This window comes from Orcinus orca, chromosome 1 (assembly GCF_937001465.1).
Source record: "Orcinus orca chromosome 1, mOrcOrc1.1, whole genome shotgun sequence".
Lineage (NCBI taxonomy): Eukaryota > Metazoa > Chordata > Mammalia > Artiodactyla > Delphinidae > Orcinus > Orcinus orca.
In genome coordinates this window covers 70,640,988-70,666,115 of record NC_064559.1, presented here as the reverse complement: position 1 = coordinate 70,666,115, position 25,128 = coordinate 70,640,988, and positions in this window count along the sequence as shown.

The window sequence follows — 25,128 nt, the reverse complement described above, 5'->3', positions numbered from 1 at the left end:
CCGTACGCTAACGCTAATGTGTGCCCTCACACGTACGCTGCCCTTAAACCATTGTCATACCCTCACCTGGACCCTAAACCGTCCCCGTCCCCTAACCGTAACCCTAGCCCGAACCCTAACCCTAACCCTTCCCCGAAGCCTTCCCCTCACCCGTCCCCTAATCATAACCCGTACACTAACACTAACCCATGCCCTCACACGTACGCTCCCCCTAAACCGTTGTTGTACCCGCACCTGGACCCAAAACCGTCCCCATCCCCTAACCCTAACCCTAACCCGAACCCTAACACTAACCCTTCCCCGAAGCCTTCCCCTCACCCGTCCCGTAATCCTAACCCATACGCTAACACTAACCCGTGCCCTCACACCTACGCTCCCCGTGAACCGTTTTCGTACCCTCATCTGGACCCTAAACAGAACCCGTCCACTAACCCTAACCCTAGCCCGAACACTAACCCTAACCCTTCCCCGAAGCCTTCCCCTCACCCGTCCCCTAATCCTAACCCATACGCTAACACTAACCCGTGCCCTCACACGTACGCTCTGCCTAAACCGTTGTCGTACCCTCAACTGCACCCTAAACCGTCCCCATTCCCTAAACCTAACCCTAGCCTGAACCCAAAACCTAACCCTTCCCCGAAGCCTTCCACACACCCGTCCCCTAATCGTAACCCGTACGTTAACACTAACCCGTGCCCTCACACGTACGCTCCCCCTAAACCGTTGTCATACCCTCACCTGGACCCTAAACCGTCCCCGTCCCCTAACCGTAACCCTAGCCCGAACCCTAACCCTAACACTTCCCCGAAGCCTTCCCTTTTCCAGTCCCCTAATCCTAAACCGTACGCTAACACTAACCCGTGCCCTCTCACGTACCCTCCTCCTAATCCGATGTCGTACACTCACCTGGACCCTAAACCGTCCCCGTCCCCTAACCCTAACCCTAACCCGAACCCTAACCTTAACCCTTCCCCAAAGCCTTCCCCTCACCCGTCCCCTAATCCTAACCAGTAAGCTAACACTAACCCGTGCCCTCACACGTACGCTCCCCTTAAACAGTTGTCGTACGCTCACCTGGACCCTAAACCGTCCCCGTCCCCTAACCCTAACCCTAACCCGAACCCTAACCCTAACCCTTCCCCGAAGCCTTCCCCTCACCCGTCCCCTAATCCTAACCCATACGCTAACACTAATGCGTGCCCTCACACGTAAGCTTCCCTGAAACCGTTGTCATACCCTCACCTGGACCCTAAACCGTCCCCATCCCCTAACCCTAACCCTAGCCCGATCCCTAACCTTAACCCTTCCCCGAAGCCTTCCCCTCACCCGTCCCCTAATCCTAACCCGTATGCTAACACTAACCCGTGCCCTCACACGTACGCTCCCCGTGAACCGTTGTCGTACCCTCACCTGGACCCTAAACCGTCCCCATCCCCTAACCCTAACCCTAGCCCGAACCCTAACCTTAACCCTTCCCCGAAGCCTTCCCCTCACCCGTCCCCTAATACTAACGCGTACACTAACACTAACCCATGCCCTCACATGTACGCTCCCCCTAAACCGTTGTCGTAACCTCACCTGGACCGTAAACCGTCCCCGTCCCCTAACCCTAACCCTAGCCCGAACCCTAACCCTAACCCTTCCCCGAAGCCTTCCCCTCACCCGTCCCTTAATCCTAACCCGTACGCTAACACTAACACGTGCCCTCACACGTACGCTCCCCCTAAACTGTTGTCGTACCCTCACCTGGACCCTAAACCGTGTCCGTCCCCTAAGCCTAACCCTAGCCCGAACCCTAACCCTAACCCTTCCCCGAAGCCTTCCCCTCACCCGTCCCCTAATCCTAACCCGTACGCTAACACTAATACGTGCCCTCACACGTACGCTGCCCTTAAACCGTTGTCATACCCTCACCTGGACCCTAAACCGTCCTCGTCCCCTTACCCTAACCCTAGACCAAACCCTAACCCTAACCCTTCCCCGAAGCCTTCACCTCACCCGTCCCCTAATCCTAACCCGTACGCTAACACTAACCCGTGCCCTCACATGTATGCTCACCCTAAACCGTTGTCGTACCCTCACCTGGACCATAAACCGTCCCCTAACCCTAACCCTAGCCCGAACCCTAACCCTAACCCTTCCCCGAAGCCTTCCCCTCACCCGTCCCCTAATCCTAACCCGTACGCTAACACTAACCCGTGGCCTCACACGCACGCTCCCCGTAAACCGTTGTCGTACCCTCACCTGGACCCTAAACAGACCCCGTCCCCTAACCCTAACCTTAGCCCGAACCCTAACCCTAACACTTCCCCGAAGCCTTCCCCTCACCCGTCCCATAATCCTAACCCATACGCTAACACTAACCCGTGCCCTCACACGTACGCTCCCCCTAAACCGTTGTCGTACCCTCAACTGGACCCTAAACGTCCCCATTCCCTAAACCTAACCCTAGCCTGAACCCTAAACCTAACCCTTCCCCGAAGCCTTCCACTCACCCGTCCCCTAATCCTAACACGTACGCTAACACTAACCCGGGCCCTCACACATACGCTCCCCCTAAACCGTTGTCGTACCCTCACCTGGACCCTAAACCGTCCCCGTCCCCTAACCCTAACCCTAGCCCGAACCCTAACCCTAACCCTTCCCCGAACCCTTCCCTTTTCCCGTCACCTAATCCTAAACCGTACGCTAACACTAACCCGTGCCCTCTCACGTACCCTCCTCCTAATCCGATGTCATACCCTCACCTGGACCCTAAAGCGTCCCCGTCCCCTAACCCTAACCCTAGCCCGAACCCTAACCTTAACCCTTCCACGAAGCCTTCCCCTCACCCGTCCCCTAATCCTAACGCATACACTAACACTAACCCATGCCCTCACATTTACGCTCCCCCTAAACCGTTGTCGTAACCTCACCTGGACCGTAAACGGTCCCCGTCCCCTAACCCTAACCCTAGCCCGAACCCTAACCCTAAACCTTCCCCGAAGCCTTCCCCTCACCCGTCCCCTAATCCTAACCCGTACGCTAACACTAACCCGTGCCCTCACCCGTACGCTCCCTCTAAACCGTTGTCGTACCCTCACCTGGACCCTAAACCGTCCCCGTCCCCTAACCCTAACCCTAGCCCGAACCCTAACCCTAACCCTTCCCCGAAGCCTTCCCCTCACCCGTCCCCTAATCCTACCCCGTACGCTAACACTAACCCATGGTCTCACACGTACGCTCACACTAAACCGTTGTCGTACCCTCACCTGGACCCTAAACCCTCCCCGTCCCCTAACCCTAACCCTAGCCCGAACCCTAACCCTAACCCTTCCCCGAAGCCTTCCCCTCACCCGTCCCCTAATCCTAACTCGTACGCTAACACTAATCTGTGCCCTCACCCGTACGCTCCCCCTAAACCGTTGTCATACCCTCACCTGGACCCTAAACCGTCCCCGTCCCCTAACCCTAACCCTAGCCCGAACCCTAACCCTAACCCTTCCCCGAAGCCTTCCCCTCACACGTCCCCTAATCCTAACCCGTACGCTAACACTAATGAGTGCCCTCACACGTACGCTGCCCTTAAATCGTTGTCATACCCTCACCTGGACCCTAAACCGTCCCCGTCCCCTAACCCTAACCGTAGCCCGAACCCTAACCCTAACACTTCCCCGAAGCCATCCCCTCACCTGTCCCCTAATCCTAAACCGTACACTAACACTAACCCATGCCCTCACACGTACGCTCCCCCTAAACCGTTGTTGTACCCTCAACTGGACCCAAAACCGTCCCCATCCCCTAACCCTAACCCTAACCCGAACCCTAACCCTAACCCTTCCCCGAAGCCTTCCCCTCACCCGTCCCGTAATCCTAACCCATACACTAACACTAACCCGTGCCCTCACACCTACGCTCCCCTTGATGAGTTTTCGTACCCTCATCTGGACCCTAAACCGACCCCGTCCACTAACACTAACCCTAGCCCGAACCCTAACCCTAACCCTTCCCCGAAGCCTTCCCCTCACCCGTCCCCTAATCCTAACCCATACGCTAACACTAACCCGTGCCCTCACACGTACGCTCCCCCTAAACCGTTGTCGTACCCTCAACTGCACCCTAAACCGTCCCCATTCCCTAAACCTAACCCTAGCCTGAACCCTAAACCTAACAGTTCACCGAAGCCTTCCACTCAACCGTCCCCTAATCCTAACCCTTACGTTAACACTAACCCGTGCCCTCACACGTACACTCCCCCTAAACCGTTGTCGTACCCTCACCTGGACCCTAAACCGTCCCCGTCCCCTAACCCTAACCCTAGCCCGAACCCTAACCCTAACCCTTCCCCGAAGCCTTCCCTTTTCCCGTCCCCTAATCCTAAACCGTACGCTAACACTAACCCGTGCCCTCTCACGGACCCTCCCCCTAATCCGATGTCGTACCCTCACATGGACCCTAAACCGTCCCCGTCCCCTAACCCTAACCGTAACCCGAACCCTAACCTTAACCCTTCCCCGAAGCCTTCCCCACACCCGTCCCCTAATCCTAACCAGTATGCTAACACTAACCCGTGCCCTCACACGTACGCTCCCCTTAAACCGTTGTCGTACCCTCACCTGGACCCTAAACTGTCCCCGTCCCCTAACCCTAACCCTTACCCGAACCCTAACCTTAACCCTTCCCCGAAGCCTTCCCCTCACCCGTCCCCTAATCCTAACTCGTACACTAACACTAACCCATGCCCTCACATGTACGCTCCCCCTAAACCGTTGTCGTAAACTCACCTGGACCGTAAACCGTCCCAGTCACCTAACCCTAACCCTAGCCCGAACCCTAACCCTGAACCTTCCCCGAAGCGTTCCCCTCACTCGTCCCCTAATCCTAACTCGTACGCTAACACTAATCTGTGCCCTCACCCGTACGCTCCCCCTAAACCGTTGTCATACCCTCACCTGGACCCTAAACCGTCCCCGTCCCCTAACCCTAACCCTAGCCCGAACCCTAACCCTAACCCTTCCCCGAAGCCTTCCCCTCACACGTCCCCTAATCCTAACCCGTACGTTAACACTAACCCGTGCCCTCACACGTACGCTCCCCCTAAACTGTTGTCGTACCCTCACCTGGACCCTAAACCGTCCCCGTCCTCTAACCCTAACCCTAGACCGAACCCTAACCCTAACCCTTCCCCAAAGCCTTCCCCTCACCCGTCTCCTAATCCTAACTCGTACACTAACTCTAACCCGTGCCCTCACCCGTATGCTCCCTCTAAACCGTTGTCATACCCTCACCTGGACCCTAAACCGTCCCCGTCCCCTAACCCTAACCCTAGCCCGAACACTAAACCTAACCCCTCCCCGAAGCCTTCCCCTCTCCCGTCCCCTAATCCTAACCCGTACGCTAACACTAACCCATGGTCTCACACGTACGCTACCCCTAAACCGTTGTCGTACCCTCACCTGGACCCTAAACCGTCCCCGTCCCCTAACCCTAACCCTAGACCGAACCCTAACACTAAACTTTCCCCGAAGCCTTCCCCTCACCCGTCCCCTAATCCTAACCTGTACGCTAACACTAACACATGCCCTCACACGTATGCTCCCCCTAAACCGTTGTCGTACCCTCACCTGGACCCTAAACTGACCCCGACCCCTAACCCTAACCCTAGCCCGTACCCTAACCCTAACACTTCCCCGAAGCCTTCCCCTCACCCGTCCCCTAATCCTAACCCGTACGCTAACACTAACCCATGGTCTCACACGTACGGTCCCCCTAAACCGTTGTCGTACCCTCACCTGGACCCTAAACCGTCCCCGTCCCCTAACCCTAACCCTAGCCCGAAACCTAACCCTAAACTTTCCCCGAAGCCTTCCCCTCACCCGTCCCCTAATCCTAACCCGTACGCTAACACTACCCATGCCCTCACACGTATGCTCCCCCTAAACCATTGTCGTACCCTCACCTGGACCCTAAACCGTCCCCGACCCCTAACCCTAACCCTAGCCCGTACCCTAACCCTAACACTTCCCCGAAGCCTTCCCCTCACCCGTCCCCTAATCCTAACTCGTACGCTAACACTAACCCGTGCCCTCACCCGTACGCTCCCTCTAAACCGTTGTCATACCCCACCTGGATCCTAAACCGTCCCCGACCCCTAACCCTAAGCCTAGCCCGAACCCTAACCCTAACCCTTCCCCGAAGCCTTCCCCTCACCCGTCCCGTAATCCTAACCCATACACTAACACTAACCCGTGCCCTCACACCTACGCTCCCCTTGAACAGTTTTCGTACCCTCATCTGGACCCTAAACAGACCCCGTCCACTAACCCTAACCCTAGCCCGATCCCTAACCCTAACCCTTCCCCGAAGCCTTCCCCTCACCCGTCCTATAATCCTAACCCATACGCTAACACTAACCCGTGCCCTCACACGTACGCTCCCCCTAAACAGTTGTCGTACCCTCAACTGCACCCTAAACCATCCCCATTCACTAAACCTAACCCTAGCCTGAACCCTAAACCTAACAGTTCCCCGAAGCCTTCCACTCAACCGTCCCCTAATCCTAACCCTTACGTTAACACTAACCAGTGCCCTCACACGTACGCTCCCCCTAAACCGTTGTCGTACCCTCACCTGGACCCTAAACCGTCCTCGTCCCCTAACCCTAACCCTAGCCCGAACCCTAACCCTAACCCTTCCCCGAAGCCTTCCCTTTTCGCGTCCCCTAATCCTAAACCGTATGCTAACACTAACCCGTGCCCTCTCACGGACCCTCCTCCTAATCCGATGTCGTACCCTCACATGGACCCTAAACCGTCCCCGTCCCCTAACCCTAACCGTAACCCGAACCCTAACCTTAACCCTTCCCCGAAGCCTTCCCCTCACCCGTCCCCTAATCCTAACCAGTATGCTAACACTAACCCGTGCCCTCACACGTACGCTCCCCTTAAACCGTTGTCGTACCCTCACCTGGACCCTAAACCGTCCCCGTCCCCTAACCCTAACCCTTACCCGAACCCTAACCTTAACCCTTCCCCGAAGCCTTCCCCTCACCCGTCCCCTAATCCTAACGCGTACACTAACGCTAACCCATGCCCTCACATGTACGCTCCCCCTAAACCGTTGTCGTAACCTCACCTGGACCGTAAACCGTCCCAGTCACCTAACCCTAACCCTAGCCCGAACCCTAACCCTGAACCTTCCCCGAAGCCTTCCCCTCACCCATCTCCTAATCCTAACCCGTACGCTAACACTAACCCGTGCCCTCACACGTACGCTCCCCCTAAACCGTTCTCGTACCCTCACCTGGACTCTAAACCGTCCCCGTCCCCTAAGCCTAACCGTAGCCCGAGCCCTAACCCTAACCCTTCCCCGAAGCCTTCCCCTCACCCGTCCCCTAATCCTAACCCGTACGCTAACACTAACCCGTACCCTCACACATACGCTCCCCTTAAACCGTTGTCGTACCCTCACCTGTACCCTAAACAGTCCCCGTCCCCTAACCCTAACCCTAGCCCGAACCCTAACCCTAACCCTTCCCCGAAGCCTTCACCTCACCCGTCCCCTAATCCTAACGCGTACACTAACACTAACCCATGCCCTCACATGTACGCTCCCCCTAAACCGTTGTCGTAACCTCACCTGGACCGTAAACCGTCCCCGTCCCCTAACCCTAACCCTAGCCCGAACCCTAACCCTAACCCTTCCCCGAAGCCTTCCCCTCACCCGTCCCCTAATCCTAACCCGTACGCTAACACTAACACGTGCCCTCACACGTACGTTCCCCCTAAACCGTTGTCGTACCCTCACCTGGACCCTAAACCGTGTCCGTCCCCTAAGCCTAACCCTAGCCCGAACCCTAACCCTAACCCTTCCCCGAAGCCTTCACCTCACCCGTCCCCTAATCCTAACCCGTACAGTAACACTAACCCATGCCCTCACACGTACGCTCCCCCTAAACCATTGTCGTACCCTCACCTGGACCCTAAACCGTCCCTGTCCCCTAACCGTAACCCTAGCCCGAACCCTAACCGTAACCCTTCCCCGAAGCCTTCCCCTCACCTCTCCCCTAATCCTAACCCGTACAGTAACACTAACCCGTGCCCTCACACGTACGCTCCCCCTAAACCGTTGTCGTACCCTCACCTGGACCCTAAACCATCCCTGTCCCCTAACCGTAACCCTAGCCCGAAACCTAACACTAACCCTACCCCGAAGCCTTCCCTTCACCCGTCCCATAATCCTAACCCGTACGCTAACACTAACCCGTGCCCTCTCACGTACCCTCCTCCTAATCCGATGTCGTACCCTCACCTGGAGCCTAAACCGTCCCCATCCCCTAACCGTAACCCTAGCCCGATCCCTAAACCTAACCCTTCCCCGAAGCCTTCCCTTCACCCATCCCATAATCCTATCCCGTACGCTAACACTAACCCGTGCCCTCTCTTGTACCCTCCTCCTAATCCGATGTCGTACCCTCACCTGGACCCTAAACCGTCCCCGTCCCCTAACACTAACCCTAGCCCGAACCCTAACCCTAACCCTTACCCGAAGCCTTCCCCTCACCCGTCCCCTAATCCTAACCCGTACGCTAACACTAACCCGTGCCCTCACACATACGCTCCCCCTAAACCGTTGTCGTACCCTCACCTGGACCCAAAAGCGTCCCCATCCCCTAACCCTAACCCTAGCCCGAACCCTAACACTATCCCTTCCCCAAAGCCTTCCCTTTTCCCATCCCCTAATCCTAAACCGTACGCTAACACTAACCCGTGCCCTCTCACGTACCCTCCTCCTAATCCGATGTCGTACGCTCACCTGGACCCTAAACCGTCCCCGTCCCCTAACCCTAACCCGAACCCTAACCTTAACCCTTCCCCGAAGCCTTCCCCTCACCCGTCCCCTATTTCTAACCCGTACGCTAACACTAATCTGTGCCCTCACACGTACGCTCCCCTTCAACCGTTGTCATACCCTCACTTGGACCCTAAACCGTCCCCGTCCCCTAACCCTAACCCTAGCCCGAACCCTAACCCTAATCCTTCCCCGAAGCCTTCCCCTCACCCGTCCCCTAATCCTAACCCGTATGCTAACACTAACCCGTGCCCTCACACGTACGCTCCCCCTAAACCATTGTCGTACCCTCACCTGGACCCTAAACCTTCCCCGTCCCCTAACCCTAACCCTAGCCCGAACCCTAACCCTAACACTTCCCCGAAGCCTTCCCCTCACCCGTCCCCTAATCCTAACCCATACGCTAACACTAACCCATGCCCTCACACGTACGCTGCCCCTAAACCGTTGTCGTACCCTCACCTGGACCCTAAACAGTCCCCGTTCCCTAAACCTAACCCTAGCCCGAACCCTAACCCTAACCCTTCCCCGAAGCCTTCCCCTCACCCGTCCCCTAATCCTAACCCGTACGCTAACACTAACCCGTGCCCTCACACATACGCTCCCCCTAAACCGTTGTCGTACCCTCACCTGGACCCTAAACCGTCCCCGTCCCCTAACCGTAACCCTAGCCCGAACCCTAAACCTAATTCTTCCCCGAAGCCTTCCCTTCACCCGTCCCATAATCCTAACCCGTACGCTAACACTAACCCGTGCCCTCTCTCGTACCCTCCTCCTAATCCGTTGTCGTACCCTCACCTGGACCCTAAACAGACGCCGTCCCCTAACCCTAACCCTAGCCCGAACCCTAACCCTAACACTTCCCCGAAGCCTTCCCCTCACCCGTCCCCTAATCCTAACCCATACGCTAACACTAACCCGTGCCCTCACACGTACGCTCCCCCTAAACTGTTGTCATACCCTCTACTGGACCCTAAACCGTCCCCATTCCCTAAACCTAACCCTAGCCTGAACCCTAAACCTAACCCTTCGCCGAAGCCTTCCACTCACCCGTCCCCTAATCCTAACCCGTACGCTAACACTAACGCGTGCCCTCTCACGTACCCTCCTCCTAATCCGATGTCGTACCCTCACCTGGACCCTAAACCGTCCCCGTCCCCTAACCGTAACCCTAACCCGAACCCTAACCTTAACCCTTCCCCGAAGCCTTCCCCTCACCCGTCCCCTAATCCTAACCCGTATGCTAACACTAACCCGTGCCCTCACACGTACGCTCCCCTTAAACCGTTGTCGTACCCTCACCTGGACCCTAAACCGTCCCCGACCCCTAACCCTAACCCTAGACCGAACCCTAACCTTAAGCCTTCCCCAAAGCCTTCCCCTCACACGTCCCCTAATCCTAACGCGTACACTAACACTAACCAATGCCCTCACATGTACGCTCCCCCTAAACTGTTGTCGTAACCTCACCTGGACCGTGAACCGTCCCCGTCCCCTAACCCTAACCCTAGCCCGAACCCTAACCGTAAAACTTCCCCGAAGCCTTCCCCTCACCCGTCCCCTAATCCTAACCCGTACGCTAACACTAATGTGTGCCCTCACACGTACGCTTCCCTGAAACCGTTGTCATACCCTCACCTGGACCCTAAACCGTCCCCGTCCCCTAACCCTAACCCTAGCCTGAACCCTAACCGTAACCCTTCCCCGAAGCCTTCCCCTCACCTCTCCCCTAATCCTAACCCGTACAGTAACACTAACCCGTGCCCTCACACGTACGCTCCCCCTAAACCGTTGTTGTACCCTCACCTGGACCCTAAACCGTCCCTGTCCCCTAACCGTAACCCTAGCCCGAAACCTAACCCTAACCCTACCCCGAAGCCTTCCCTTCACCCGTCCCATAATCCTAACCCGTACGCTAACACTAACCCGTGCCCTCTCACGTACCCTCCTCCTAATCTGATGTCGCACCCTCACCTGGAGCCTAAACCGTCCCCATCCCCTAACCCTAACCCTAGCCCGAACCCTAACCCTAACACTTCCCCGAAGCCTTCCACTCACCCGTCCCCTAATCCTAACCAGTACGCTAACACTAACACATGCCCTCACACGTATGCTCCCCCTAAACAGTTGTCGTACCCTCACCTGGACCCTAAACCGTCCCTGTCCCCTAACCCTAACCCTAGACCGAACCCTAACCCTAACCCTTCCCCGAAGCCTTCCCCTCACCCGTCCCCTAATCCTAACACCTACGCTAAAACTAACCCGTGCCCTCACATGTATGCTCCCCCTAAACCGTTGTCGTACCCTCTCCTGGACCCTAAAACGTCCCCTAGCCCTAACCCTAGCCCGAACCCTAACCCTAACCCTTCCCCGAAGCCTTCCCCTCACCCGTCCCCTAATCCTAACCCATACGCTAAAACTAACCCGTGCCCTCACACGTACGCTCCCCGTGAACCGTTGTCATACCCTCACCTGGACCCTAAACAGACCCCGTCCCCTAACCCTAACCCTAGCCCGAACCCTAACCCTAACCCTTCCCCGAAGCCTTCACCTCACCCGTCCCCTAATCCTAACCTGTACGCTAACACTATCCCGTGGCCTCACATGTATGCTCCCCCTAAATCGTTGTTGTACCCTCACCTGGACCCTAAACCGTCCCCTTCCCCTAACCCTAACCCTAGCCCGAACCCTAACCCTAACCCTTCCTCGAAGCCTTCCCCTCACCCGTCCCCTAATCCTAACCCGTACGCTAACACTAACCCGTGCCCTCACACATACGCTCCCCCTAAACTGTTGTCGTACCCTCACCTGGACCCCAAACCGTCCCCGTCCCCTAACCCTAACCCTAGCCCGAACACTAACCCTAACCCTTCCCCAAAGCCTTCCCCTCACCAGTCCCCTAATCCTAACCCGTACGCTAACACTAACCCGTGCCCTCGCACTTACGCTCCCCTTAAACCGTTGTCGTACCCTCACCTGGACCCTAAACCGTCCCCATCCCCTAACCCTAACCCTAGCCTGAACCCTAACCCTAACCCTTCCCCGAAGCCTTCCCCTCACCCGTCCCCTATTTCTAACCCGTACGCTAACACTAATCTGTGCCCTCGCATGTACGCTCCCCTTAAACCGTTGTCATACCCTCACCTGGACCCTAAAGCGTCCCCGTCCCCTAACCCTAACCCTAGCCTGAACCCTAACCCTAACCCTTCCCCGAAGCCTTCCCCTCACCCATCCCCTAATCCTAACCCGTACGCTAACACTAACCCGTGCCCTCACACGTACGCTCCCCCTAAACCGTTGTCGTACCCTCACCTGGACCCTAAACTGTCCCCGTCCCCTAACCGTAACCCTAGCCCTAACCCTAACCCCTAACCCTTCCCCGAAGCCTTCCCCTCAGCCGTCCCCTAATCCTAACCCATACGCTAACACTAACCCGTGCCCTCACACGTACGCTCCCCCTAAACCGTTGTCGTACCCTCACCTGGACCCTAAACAGTCCCCGTTCCCTAATCCTAACCCTAGCCCGAAGCCTAACCCTAACCCTTCCCCGAAGCCTTCCCCGAAGCCTTCCCCTCACCCGTCCCCTAATCCTAACCCGTACGCTAACACTAACCCGTGCCCTCACACATACGCTCCCCCTAAACCGTTGTCGTACCCTCACCTGGACCCTAAACCGTCCCCGTCCCCTAACCGTAACCCTAGCCCGAACCCTAAACCTAACCCTTCCCCGAAGCCTTCCCTTCACCCGTCCCATAATCCTAACCCGTACGCTAACACTAACCCGTGCCCTCTCTTGTACCCTCCTCCTAATCCGATGTCGTACCCTCACCTGGAACCTAAACCGTCCCCGTCCCCTAACCCTAACCCTAGCCCGAACCCTAAGGCTAACCCTTCCCCGAAGCCTTCCCCTCACCCGTCCCCTAATCCTAACCCGTACGCTAACACTAACCCGTGCCCTCACACATACGCTCCCCCTAAACCATTGTCGTACCCTCACCTGGAACCTAAACCGTCCCCATCCCCTAACCCTAACCCTAGCCCGAACCCTAACCCTAACCCTTCCCCGAAGCCTTCCCCTCACCCGTCCCCTAATCCTAACCCGTACGCTAATACTAACCCGTGCCCTCACACGTACGCTCCCCCTAAACCGTTGTCGTACCCTCACCTGGACCCTAAACCGTCCCCGTCCCCTAACCCTAACCCTAGCCGAAACCCTAAACCTAACCCTTCCCCGAAGCCTTCCCCTCACCCGTCTCCTAATCCTAACCCATACGCTTACACTAACCCGTGGCCTAACACGTACGCTCCCCGTGAACCGTTGTCGTACCCTCACCTGGACCCTAAACAGTCCCCGTCCCCTAACCCTAACCCTAGCCCGAACGCTAACCCTAACCCTTCCCCGAAGCCTTCCCCTCACCCGTCCGCTAATCCTAACCCATACGCTAACACTAACCCGTGCCCTCACACATACGCTCCCCCTAAACTGTTGTCGTACCCTCACCTGGACCCTTAACCGTCCCCGTCCCCTAACCCTAACCCTAGCCCGTACCCTAACCCTAACCCTTCCCCGAAGCCTCCCCCTCACCCGTCCCCTAATCCTAACCCATACGCTAACACTAACCCGTGCCCTCACACGTACGCTCCCCCTAAACCGTTGTCGTACCCTCACCTGAACCCTAAACAGTCCCCGTTCCCTAAACCTAACCCTAGCCCGAACCCTAACCCTAACCCTTCCCCGAAACCTTCCCCTCACCCGTCCCCTAATCCTAACCCGTACGCTAACACTAACCCGTGCTCTCACACATACGCTCCCCCTGAACCGTTGTCGTACCCTCACCTGGACCTTAAACCATCCCCGTCCCCTAACCGTAACCCTAGCCCGATCCCTAAACCTAACCCTTCCCCGAAGCCTTCCCTTCACCCATCCCATAATCCTAACCCGTACGCTAACACTAACCCGTGCCCTCTCTTGTACCCTCCTCCTAATCCGATGTCTTACCCTCACCTGGACCCTAAACCGTCCCCGTCCCCTAACACTAACCCTAGCCCGAACCCTAACCCTAACCCTTCCCCGAAGCCTTCCCCTCACCCGTCCCCTAATCCTAACCCATACGCTAACACTAACCCGTGGCCTCACACGTACGCTCCCCCTAAACCGTTGTCGTACCCTCACCTGGACACAAAACCGTCCCCATCCCCTAACCCTAACCCTAGCCCGTACCCTAACCCTAACACATCCCCGAAGCCTTCCCCTCAACCGTCCCCTAATCCTAACTCGTACGCTAACACTAAACCGTGCCCTCACCCGTACGCTCGGTCTAAACCATTGTCATATCCCACCTGGATCGTAAACCGTGCCCGACCCCTAACCCTAACCCTAACCCGAACCCTAACCCTAACCCTTCCCCGAAGCCTTCCCCTCACCCATCCCCTAATCCTAACCCGTACGCTAACACTAAACCGTGCCCTCACACATACGCTCCCCCTAAACCGTTGTCGTATCCTCACCTGGAACCTAAACCGTCCCCGTCCCCTAACCCTAACCCTAGCCCGAACCCTAACCTTAACCCTTCCCCAAAGCCTTCCCCTCACCCGTCCCCTAATCCTAACCAGTATGCTAACACTAACCCGTGCCCTCACACGTACGCTCCCCTTAAACAGTTGTCGTACGCTCACCTGGACCCTAAACCGTCCCCGTCCCCTAACCCTAACCCTAACCCGAACCCTAACCTTAACCCTTCCCCGAAGCCTTCCCCTCACCCGTCCCCTAATCCTAACGCGTACACTAACACTAACCCATGCCCTCACATTTACGCTCCCCCTAAACCGTTGTCGTAACTTCACCTGGACCGTAAACCGTCCCCGTAACCTAACCCTAACCCTAGCCCGAACCCTAACCCTAAACCTTCCCCAAAGCCTTCCCCTCACCCATCCCCTAATCCTAACCCGTACGCTAACACTATCCCGTGCCCTCACACGTACGCTCCCCCTAAACCGTTCTCGTACCCTCACCTGGACCCTAAACCGTCCCCGTCCCCTAAGCCTAACCCTAGCCCGAGCCCTAACCCTAACCCTTCCCCGAAGCCTTCCCCTCACCCGTCCCCTAATCCTAACCCATACGCTAACACTAATGCGTGCCCTCACACGTAAGCTTCCCTGAAACCGTTGTCATACCCTCACCTGGACCCTAAACCGTCCCCGTCCCCTAACCCTAACCCTAGCCCGATCCCTAACCTTAACCCTTCCCCGAAGCCTTCCCCTCACCCGTCCCCTAATCCTAACCCGTATGCTAACACTAATCCGTGCCCTCACACGTACGCTCCCCGTGAACCGTTGTCGTACCCTCACCTGGACCCTAAACCGTCCCCATCCCCTAACCCTAACCCTAGCCCGAACCCTAACCTTAACCCTTCCCCGAAGCCTTCCCCTCACCCGTCCCCTAATCCTAACGCGTACACTAACACTAACCCATGCCCTCACATGTACGCTCCCCCTAAACCGTTGTCGTAACCTCACCTGGACCGTAAACCGTTCCCGTCCCCTAACCCTAACCCTAGCCCGAACCCTAACCCTAACCCTTCCCCGAAGCCTTCCCCTCACCCGTCCCTTAATCCTAACCCGTACGCTAACACTAACACGTGCCCTCACACGTATGCTCCCCCTAAACTGTTGTCGTACCCTCACCTGGACCCTAAACCGTGTCCGTCCCCTAAGCCTAACCCTAGCCCGAACCCTAAACCTAACCCTTCCCCGAAGCCTTCCCCTCACCCGTCCCCTAATCCTAACCCGTACGCTAACACTAATACGTGCCCTCACACGTACGCTGCCCTTAAACCGTTGTCATACCCTCACCTGGACCCTAAACCGTCCTCGTCCCCTTACCCTAACCCTAGACCAAACCCTAACCCTAACCCTTCCCCGAAGCCTTCACCTCACCTGTCCCCTAATCCTAACCCGTACGCTAACACTAACCCGTGCCCTCACATGTATGCTCACCCTAAACCGTTGTCGTACCCTCACCTGGACCATAAACCGTCCCCTAACCCTAACCCTAGCCCGAACCCTAACCCTAACCCTTCCCCGAAGCCTTCCCCTCACCCGTCCCCTAATCCTAACCCGTACGCTAACACTAACCCGTGGCCTCACACGCACGCTCCCCGTAAACCGTTGTCGTACCCTCACCTGGACCCTAAACAGACCCCGTCCCCTAACCCTAACCTTAGCCCGAACCCTAACCCTAACACTTCCCCGAAGCCTTCCCCTCACCCGTCCCATAATCCTAACCCATACGCTAACACTAACCCGTGCCCTCACACGTACGCTCCCCCTAAACCGTTGTCGTACCCTCAACTGGACCCTAAACGTCCCCATTCCCTAAACCTAACCCTAGCCTGAAGCCTAAACCTAACCCTTCCCCGAAGCCTTCCACTCACCCGTCCCCTAATCCTAACACGTACGCTAACACTAACCCGTGCCCTCACACATACGCTCCCCCTAAACCGTTGTCGTACCCTCACCTGGACCCTAAACCGTCCCCGTCCCCTAACCCTAACCCTAGCCCGAACCCTAACCCTAACCCTTCCCCGAAGCCTTCCCTTTTCCCGTCCCCTAATCCTAAACCGTACGCTAACACTAACCCGTGTCCTCACACATACGCTCCCCCTAAACTGTTGTCGTACCCTCACCTGGACCCTTAACCGTCCCCGTCCCCTAACCCTAACCCTAGCCTGAACCCTAACACTAACCCTTCCCCGAAGCCTCCCCCTCACCCGTCCCCTAATCCTAACACATACGCTAACACTAACCCGTGCCCTCACACGTACGCTCCCCCTAAACCGTTGTCGTACCCTCACCTGAACCCTAAACAGTCCCCGTTCCCTAAACCTAACCCTAGCCCGAACCCTAACCCTAACCCTTCCCCGAAGCCTTCCCCTCACCCGTCCCCTAATCCTAACCCGTACGCTAACACTAACCCGTGCTCTCACACATACGCTCCCCCTGAACCATTGTCGTACCCTCACCTGGACCCTAAACCGTCCCCGTCCCCTAACCGTAACCCTAGCCCGATCCCTAAACCTAACCCTTCCCCGAAGCCTTCCCTTCACCCATCCCATAATCCTATCCCGTACGCTAACACTAACCCGTGCCCTCTCTTGTACCCTCCTCCCAATCCGATGTCGTACCCTCACCTGGACCCTAAACCGTCCCCGTCCCCTAACACTAACCCTAGCCCGAACCCTAACCCTAACCCTTACCCGAAGCCTTCCCCTCACCCGTCCCCTAATCCTAACCCGTACGCTAACACTAACCCGTGCCCTCACACATACGCTCCCCCTAAACCGTTGTCGTACCCTCACCTGGACCCAAAAGCGTCCCCATCCCCTAACCCTAACCCTAGCCCGAACCCTAACACTATCCCTTCCCCAAAGCCTTCCCTTTTCCCATCCCCTAATCCTAAACCGTACGCTAACACTAACCCGTGCCCTCTCACGTACCCTCCTCCTAATCCGATGTCGTACGCTCACCTGGACCCTAAACCGTCCCCGTCCCCTAACCCTAACCCGAACCCTAACCTTAACCCTTCCCCGAAGCCTTCCCCTCACCCGTCCCCTATTTCTAACCCGTACGCTAACACTAATCTGTGCCCTCACACGTACGCTCCCCTTCAACCGTTGTCATACCCTCACTTGGACCCTAAACCGTCCCCGTCCCCTAACCCTAACCCTAGCCCGAACCCTAACCCTAATCCTTCCCCGAAGCCTTCCCCTCACCCGTCCCCTAATCCTAACCCGTATGCTAACACTAACCCGTGCCCTCACCCGTACGCTCCCCCTAAACCATTGTCGTACCCTCACCTGGACCCTAAACCTTCCCCGTCCCCTAACCCTAACCCTAGCCCGAACCCTAACCCTAACACTTCCCCGAAGCCTTCCCCTCACCCGTCCCCTAATCCTAACCCATACGCTAACACTAACCCATGCCCTCACACGTACGCTGCCCCTAAACCGTTGTCGTACCCTCACCTGGACCCTAAACAGTCCCCGTTCCCTAAACCTAACCCTAGCCCGAACCCTAACCCTAACCCTTCCCCGAAGCCTTCCCCTCACCCGTCCCCTAATCCTAACCCATACGCTAACACTAACCCGTGCCCTCACACGTACGCTCCCCCTAAACCGTTGTCGTACCCTCACCTGGACCCTAAACCGTCCCCGTCCCCTAACCGTAACCCTAGCCCGAACCCTAAACCTAATTCTTCCCCGAAGCCTTCCCTTCACCCGTCCCATAATCCTAACCCGTACGCTAACACTAACCCGTGCCCTCTCTCGTACCCTCCTCCTAATCCGTTGTCGTACCCTCACCTGGACCCTAAACAGACGCCGTCCCCTAACCCTAACCCTAGCCCGAACCCTAACCCTAACACTTCCCCGAAGCCTTCCCCTCACCCGTCCCCTAATCCTAACCCATACGCTAACACTAACCCGTGCCCTCACACGTACGCTCCCCCTAAACTGTTGTCATACCCTCTACTGGACCCTAAACCGTCCCCATTCCCTAAACCTAACCCTAGCCTGAACCCTAAACCTAACCCTTCGCCGAAGCCTTCCACTCACCCGTCCCCTAATCCTAACCCGTACGCTAACACTAACGCGTGCCCTCTCACGTACCCTCCTCCTAATCCGATGTCGTACCCTCACCTGGACCCTAAACCGTCCCCGTCCCCTAACCGTAACCCTAACCCGAACCCTAACCTTAACCCTTCCCCGAAGCCTTCCCCTCACCCGTCCCCTAATCCTAACCCGTATGCTAACACTAACCCGTGCCCTCACACGTACGCTCCCCTTAAACCGTTGTCGTACCCTCACCTGGACCCTAAACCGTCCCCGACCCCTAACCCTAACCCTAGACCGAACCCTAACCTTAAGCCTTCCCCAAAGCCTTCCCCTCACACGTCCCCTAATCCTAACGCGTACACTAACACTAACCAATGCCCTCACATGTACGCTCCCCCTAAACTGTTGTCGTAACCTCACCTGGACCGTGAACCGTCCCCGTCCCCTAACCCTAACCCTAGCCTGAACCCTAACCGTAACCCTTCCCCGAAGCCTTCCCCTCACCTCTCCCCTAATCCTAACCCGTACAGTAACACTAACCCGTGCCCTCACACGTACGCTCCCCCTAAACCGTTGTTGTACCCTCACCTGGACCCTAAACCGTCCCTGTCCCCTAACCGTAACCCTAGCCCGAAACCTAACCCTAACCCTACCCCGAAGCCTTCCCTTCACCCGTCCCATAATCCTAACCCGTACGCTAACACTAACCCGTGCCCTCTCACGTACCCTCCTCCTAATCTGATGTCGTACCCTCACCTGGAGCCTAAACCGTCCCCATCTCCTAACCCTAACCCTAGCCCGAACCCTAACCCTAACACTTCCCCGAAGCCTTCCACTCACCCGTCCCCTAATCCTAACCAGTACGCTAACACTAACACATGCCCTCACACGTATGCTCCCCCTAAACAGTTGTCGTACCCTCACCTGGACCCTAAACCGTCCCTGTCCCCTAACCCTAACCCTAGACCGAACCCTAACCCTAACCCTTCCCCGAAGCCTTCCCCTCACCCGTCCCCTAATCCTAACACCTACGCTAAAACTAACCCGTGCCCTCACATGTATGCTCCCCCTAAACCGTTGTCGTACCCTCTCCTGGACCCTAAAACGTCCCCTAGCCCTAACCCTAGCCCGAACCCTAACCCTAACCCTTCCCCGAAGCCTTCCCCTCACCCGTCCCCTAATCCTAACCCATACGCTAAAACTAACCCGTGCCCTCACACGTACGCTCCCCGTGAACCGTTGTCGTACCCTCACCTGGACCCTAAACAGACCCCGTCCCCTAACCCTAACCCTAGCCCGAACCCTAACCCTAACCCCTCCCCGAAGCCTTCACCTCACCCGTCCCCTAATCCTAACCCGTACGCTAACACTATCCCGTGGCCTCACACGTATGCTCCCCCTAAAACGTTGTTGTACGCTCACCTGGACCCTAAACCGTCCCCTTCCCCTAACCCTAACCCTAGCCCGAACCCTAACCCTAACCCTTCCTCGAAGCCTTCCCCTCACCCGTCCCCTAATCCTAACCCGTACGCTAACACTGACCCGTGCCCTCACACGTACGCTCCCCCTAAACTGTTGTCGTACCCTCACCTGGACCCCAAACCGTCCCCATCCCCTAACCCTAACCCTAGCCTGAACCCTAACCCTAACCCTTCCCCGAAGCCTTCCCCTCACCCGTCCCCTATTTCTAACCCGTACGCTAACACTAATCTGTGCCCTCACACGTACGCTCCCCTTAAACCGTTGTCATACCCTCACCTGGACCCTAAAGCGTCCCCGTCCCCTAACCCTAACCCTAGCCTGAACCCTAACCCTAACCCTTCCCCGAAGCCTTCCCCTCACCCGTCCCCTAATCCTAACCCGTACGCTAACACTTACCCGTGCCCTCAAACGTACCCGCCTCCTAAACCGATGTCGTACCCTCACCTGGAACCTAAACCGTCCCCGTCCCCTAACCCTAACCCTAGCCCGAACCCTAACGCTAACCCTTCCCAGAAGCCTTCCCCTCACCCGTCCCCTAATCCTAAGCCGTACGCTAACACTAACCCGTGCCCTCACACATACGCTCCCCCTAAACCGTTGTCGTACCCTCACCTGGAACCTAAACCGTCCACATCCCCTAACCCTAACCCTAGCCCGAACCCTAACCCTAACCCTTCCCCGAAGCCTTCCCCTCGCCCGTCCCCTAATCCTAACCCGTACGCTAACACTTACCCGTGCCCTCAAACGTACCCGCCTCCTAAACCGATGTCGTACCCTCACCTGGAACCTAAACCGTCCCCGTCCCCTAACCCTAAACCTAGCACGAACCCTAACGCTAACCCTTCCCCGAAGCCTTCCCCTCACCCGTCCCCTAATCCTAACCCGTACGCTAACACTAACCCGTGCCCTCACACATACGCTCCCCCTAAACCATTGTCGTACCCTCACCTGGAACCTAAACCGTCCGCATCCCCTAACCCTAACCCTAGCCCGAACCCTAACCCTAACCCTTCCCCGAAGCCTTCCCCTCACCCGTCCCCTAATCCTAACCCGTACGCTAACACTAACCCGTGCCCTCACACGTACGCTCCCCCTAAACCGTTGTCCTACCCTCACCAGGACCCTAAACCGTCCCCGTCCCCTAACCCTAACCCTAGCCGGAACCCTAAACCTAACCCTTCCCCGAAGACTTCCCCTCACCCGTCTCCTAATCCTAACCCATACGCTAACACTAACCCGTGGCCTAACACGTACGCTCCCCGTGAACCCGTGTCGTACCCTCATCTGGACCCTAAACAGTCCCCGTCCCCTAACCCTAACCCTAGCCCAAACCCTAACCCTAACCCTTCCCCGAAGCCTTCCCCTCACCCGTCCCCTAATCCTAACCCATACGCTAACACTAACCCGTGCCCTCACACGTACGCTCCCCCTAAACCGTTGTCGTACCCTCAACTGGACCCTAAACTGTCCCCTTTCCCTAAACCTAACCCTAGCCTGAACCCTAACCCTAACACTTCCCCGAAGCCTTCCACTCACACATCCCCTAATCCTAACCCGTACGCTAACACTAACCCGTGCCCTCACACATACGCTCCCCCTAAACTGTTGTCGTACCCTCACCTAGACCCTAAACCGTCCCCGTCCCCTAACCCTATCCCTAGCCCGAACCCTAACCCTAACCCTTCCCCGAAGCCTTCCCCTCACCCGTCCCCTAATCCTAACCCATACGCTAACACTAACCCGTGCCCTCACACGTACGCTCCCCCTAAACCGTTGTCGTACCCTCACCTGAACCCTAAACAGTCCCCGTTCCCTAAACCTAACCCTAGCCCGAACCCTAACCCTAACCCTTCCCCGAAGCCTTCCCCTCACCCGTCCCCTAATCCTAACCCGTACGCTAACACTAACCCGTGCCCTCACACATACGCTCCCTCTAAACTGATGTCGTACCCTCACCTGGACCCTAAACCGTCCCCGTCCCCTAACCGTAACCCTAGCCCGAACCCTAAACCTAACCCTTACCCGAAGCCTTCCCTTCACCCGTCCCATAATCCTAACCCGTACGCTAACACTAACCCATGCCCTCTCTCGTACCCCCTCCTAATCCGATGTCGTACACTCACCTGGACCCTAAACCGTCCCCGTCCCCTAACACTAACCCTAGCCCGAACCCTAACCCTAACCCTTCCCCGAAGCCTTCCCCTCACCCGTCCCCTAATCCTAACCCATAAGCTAACACTAACCGGTGCCCTCACACGTACGCTCCCCCTAAACTGTTGTCATACCCTCAACTGGACGCTAAACCGTCCCCTTTCCCTAAACCTAACCCTAGCCTGAACACTAACGCTAACACTTCCCCGAAGCCTTCCCCTCACCCGTCCCCTAATCCTAACCCGTACACTAACACTAACCCGTGGCCTCACACGTACGCTCCCCTTAAACCGTTGTCGTACCCTCACCTGGACCCTAAACCGTCCCCATCCCCTAACTCTAACCCTAGCCTGAACCCTAACCCTAACACTTCCCCGAAGCCTTCCCCTCACCCGTCCCCTATTTCTAACCCGTACGCTAACACTAATCCGTGCCCTCACAGGTACGCTCCCCTTAAACCGTTGTCATACCTTCAACTGGACCCTAAACCGTCCCCGTCCCCTAACCCTAACCCTAGCCTGAACCCTAACCCTAACCCTTCCCCGAAGCCTTCCCCTCACCCATCCCCTAATCCTAATCCGTACGCTAACACTAACCCGTGCCCTCACACGTACGCTCTCCCTAAACCGTTGTCGTACCCTCACCTGGACCCTAAACCGTCCCCGTCCCCTAACCCTAACCCTAGCCCAAACCTTAACCCTAACACTTCCCCGAAGCCTTCCCCTCAACCGTCCCCTAATCCTAACCCATACGCTAACACTAACCCGTGCCCTCACACGTACGCTCCCCCTAAACCGTTGTCGTACCCTCAACTGGACCCTAAACCGTCCCCGTTCCCTAAACCTAACCCTAGCCTGAACCGTAACCCTAACACTTCCCCGAAGCCTTCCCCTCACCCGTCCCCTAATCCTAACCCGTACGCTAACACTAACCCATGATCTCACATGTACGCTCATCCTAAACCGTTGTCTTAAACTCACCTGGACTCTAAACCCTCCAGGTCCCCTAACCATAACCCTAGACGAACCCTAACCCTAACCCTTCCTCGAAGCCTTCCCCTCACCCGTCCCCTAATCCTAACCCGTACGCTAACACTTATTCGTGCCCTCAAATGTACCCGCCTCCTAAACCGATGTTGTACCCTCACGTGGAACCTAAACCGTCCCCGTCCCCTAACGCTAACCCTAGCCCGAACCCTAACCCTAACCCTTCCCCGAAGCCTTCCCCTCACCCGTCCCCTAATCCTAACCCATACGCTAATACTAACCCGTGCCCTCACACGTACGCTCCCCCTAAACCGTTGTCGTACCCTCAACTGGACCCTAAACCGTCCCCTTTCCCTAAACCTAACCCTAGCCTGAACCCTAACCCTAACACTTCCCCGAAGCCGTCCACTCACCCGTCCCCTAATCCTAACCCGTACGCTAACACTAACCCGTGCCCTCACACATACGCTCCCCCTAAACCGTTGTCGTACCCTCACCTGGACCCTAAACCGTCCCCGTCCCCTAACCCTAACCCTAGCCCGAACCCTAACCCTAACCCTTCCCGAAAGCCTTCCCTTTTCCCATCCCCTAATCCTAAACCGTACGCTAACACTAACCCGTGCCCTCTCACGTACCCTCCTCCTAATCCGATGTCGTACCCTCACCTGGACCCTAAACCGTCCCCGTCCCCTAACCCTAACCCTAACCCGAACCCTAACCTTAACACTTCCCCGAAGCCTTCCCCTCACCCGTCCCCTAATCCTAACCCGTATGCTAACACTAACCCGTGCCCTCACACGTACGCTCCCCGTGAACCGCTGTCGTACCCTCACCTGGACCCTAAACCGTCCCTGTCCCCTAACCCTAACCCTAGCCCGAACCCTAACCTTAACCCTTCCCCAAAGCCTTCCCCTCACCTATCCTCTAATCCTAACCCGTACACTAACACTAACCCATGCTCTCACATGTACGCTCCCCCTAAACCGTTGTCGTAACCTCACCTGGACCGTAAACCGTCTCCATCCCCTAACCCTAACCCTAGCCCGAACCCTAACCCTAAACCTTCCCCGAAGCCTTCCCCTCACCCGTCCCCTAATCCTAACCCGTACGCTAACACTAACCCGTGCCCTCACACGTACGCTCCCCATAAACCGTTGTCGTACCCTCTCCTGGACCCTAAACCGTCCCCGTCCCCTAAGCCTAACCCTAGCCCGAGCCCTAACCCTAACCCTTCCCCGAAGCCTTCCCCTCACCCGTCCCCTAATCCTAACCCGTACTCTAACACTAATGCGTGTCCTCACACGTACGCTGCCCTTAAAACGTTGTCATACCCTCACCTGGACCCTAAACCGTCCCCGTTCCCTAACCCTAACCCTAGCCCGAACCCTAACCCTAACCCTTCCCCGAAGCCTTCCCCTCACCCGTCCCCTAATCCTAACCCGTACGCTAACACTAACCCGTGCCCTCACACGTACGCTCCCCCTAAACCGTTGTTGTACCTTCACCTGGACCCAAAACCGTCCCCATCCCCTAACCCTAACCCTAGCCCGAACCCTAACCCTAACCCTAACCCTTCCCCGAAGCCTTCCCCTCACCCGTCCCCTAATCCTAACCCATACGCTAACACTAACCCGTGCCCTCACACGTACGCTCCCCGTGAATCGTTGTCGAACCCTCACCTGGAACCTAAACAGACCCCGTCCCCTAACCCTAACCCTAGCCCGAACCCTAACCCTAACCCTTCCCCGAAGCCTTCCCCTCACCCATCCCCTAATCCTAACCCGTACGCTAACACTATCCCGTGGCCTCACATGTATGCTCCCCCTAAAACGTTGTTGTACCCTCACCTGGACCCTAAACCGTCCCCTTCCCCTAACCCTAAACCTAGCCCGAACCCTAACCCTAACCCTTCCTCGAAGCCTTCCCCTCACCCGTCCCCTAATCCTAACCCGTATGCTAACACTAACCCGTGCCCTCACACGTACGCTCCCCTTAAACCGTTGTCGTACCCTCACCTGGACCCTAAACCGTCCCCGTCCCCTAACCCTAACCCTAGCCCAAACACTAAC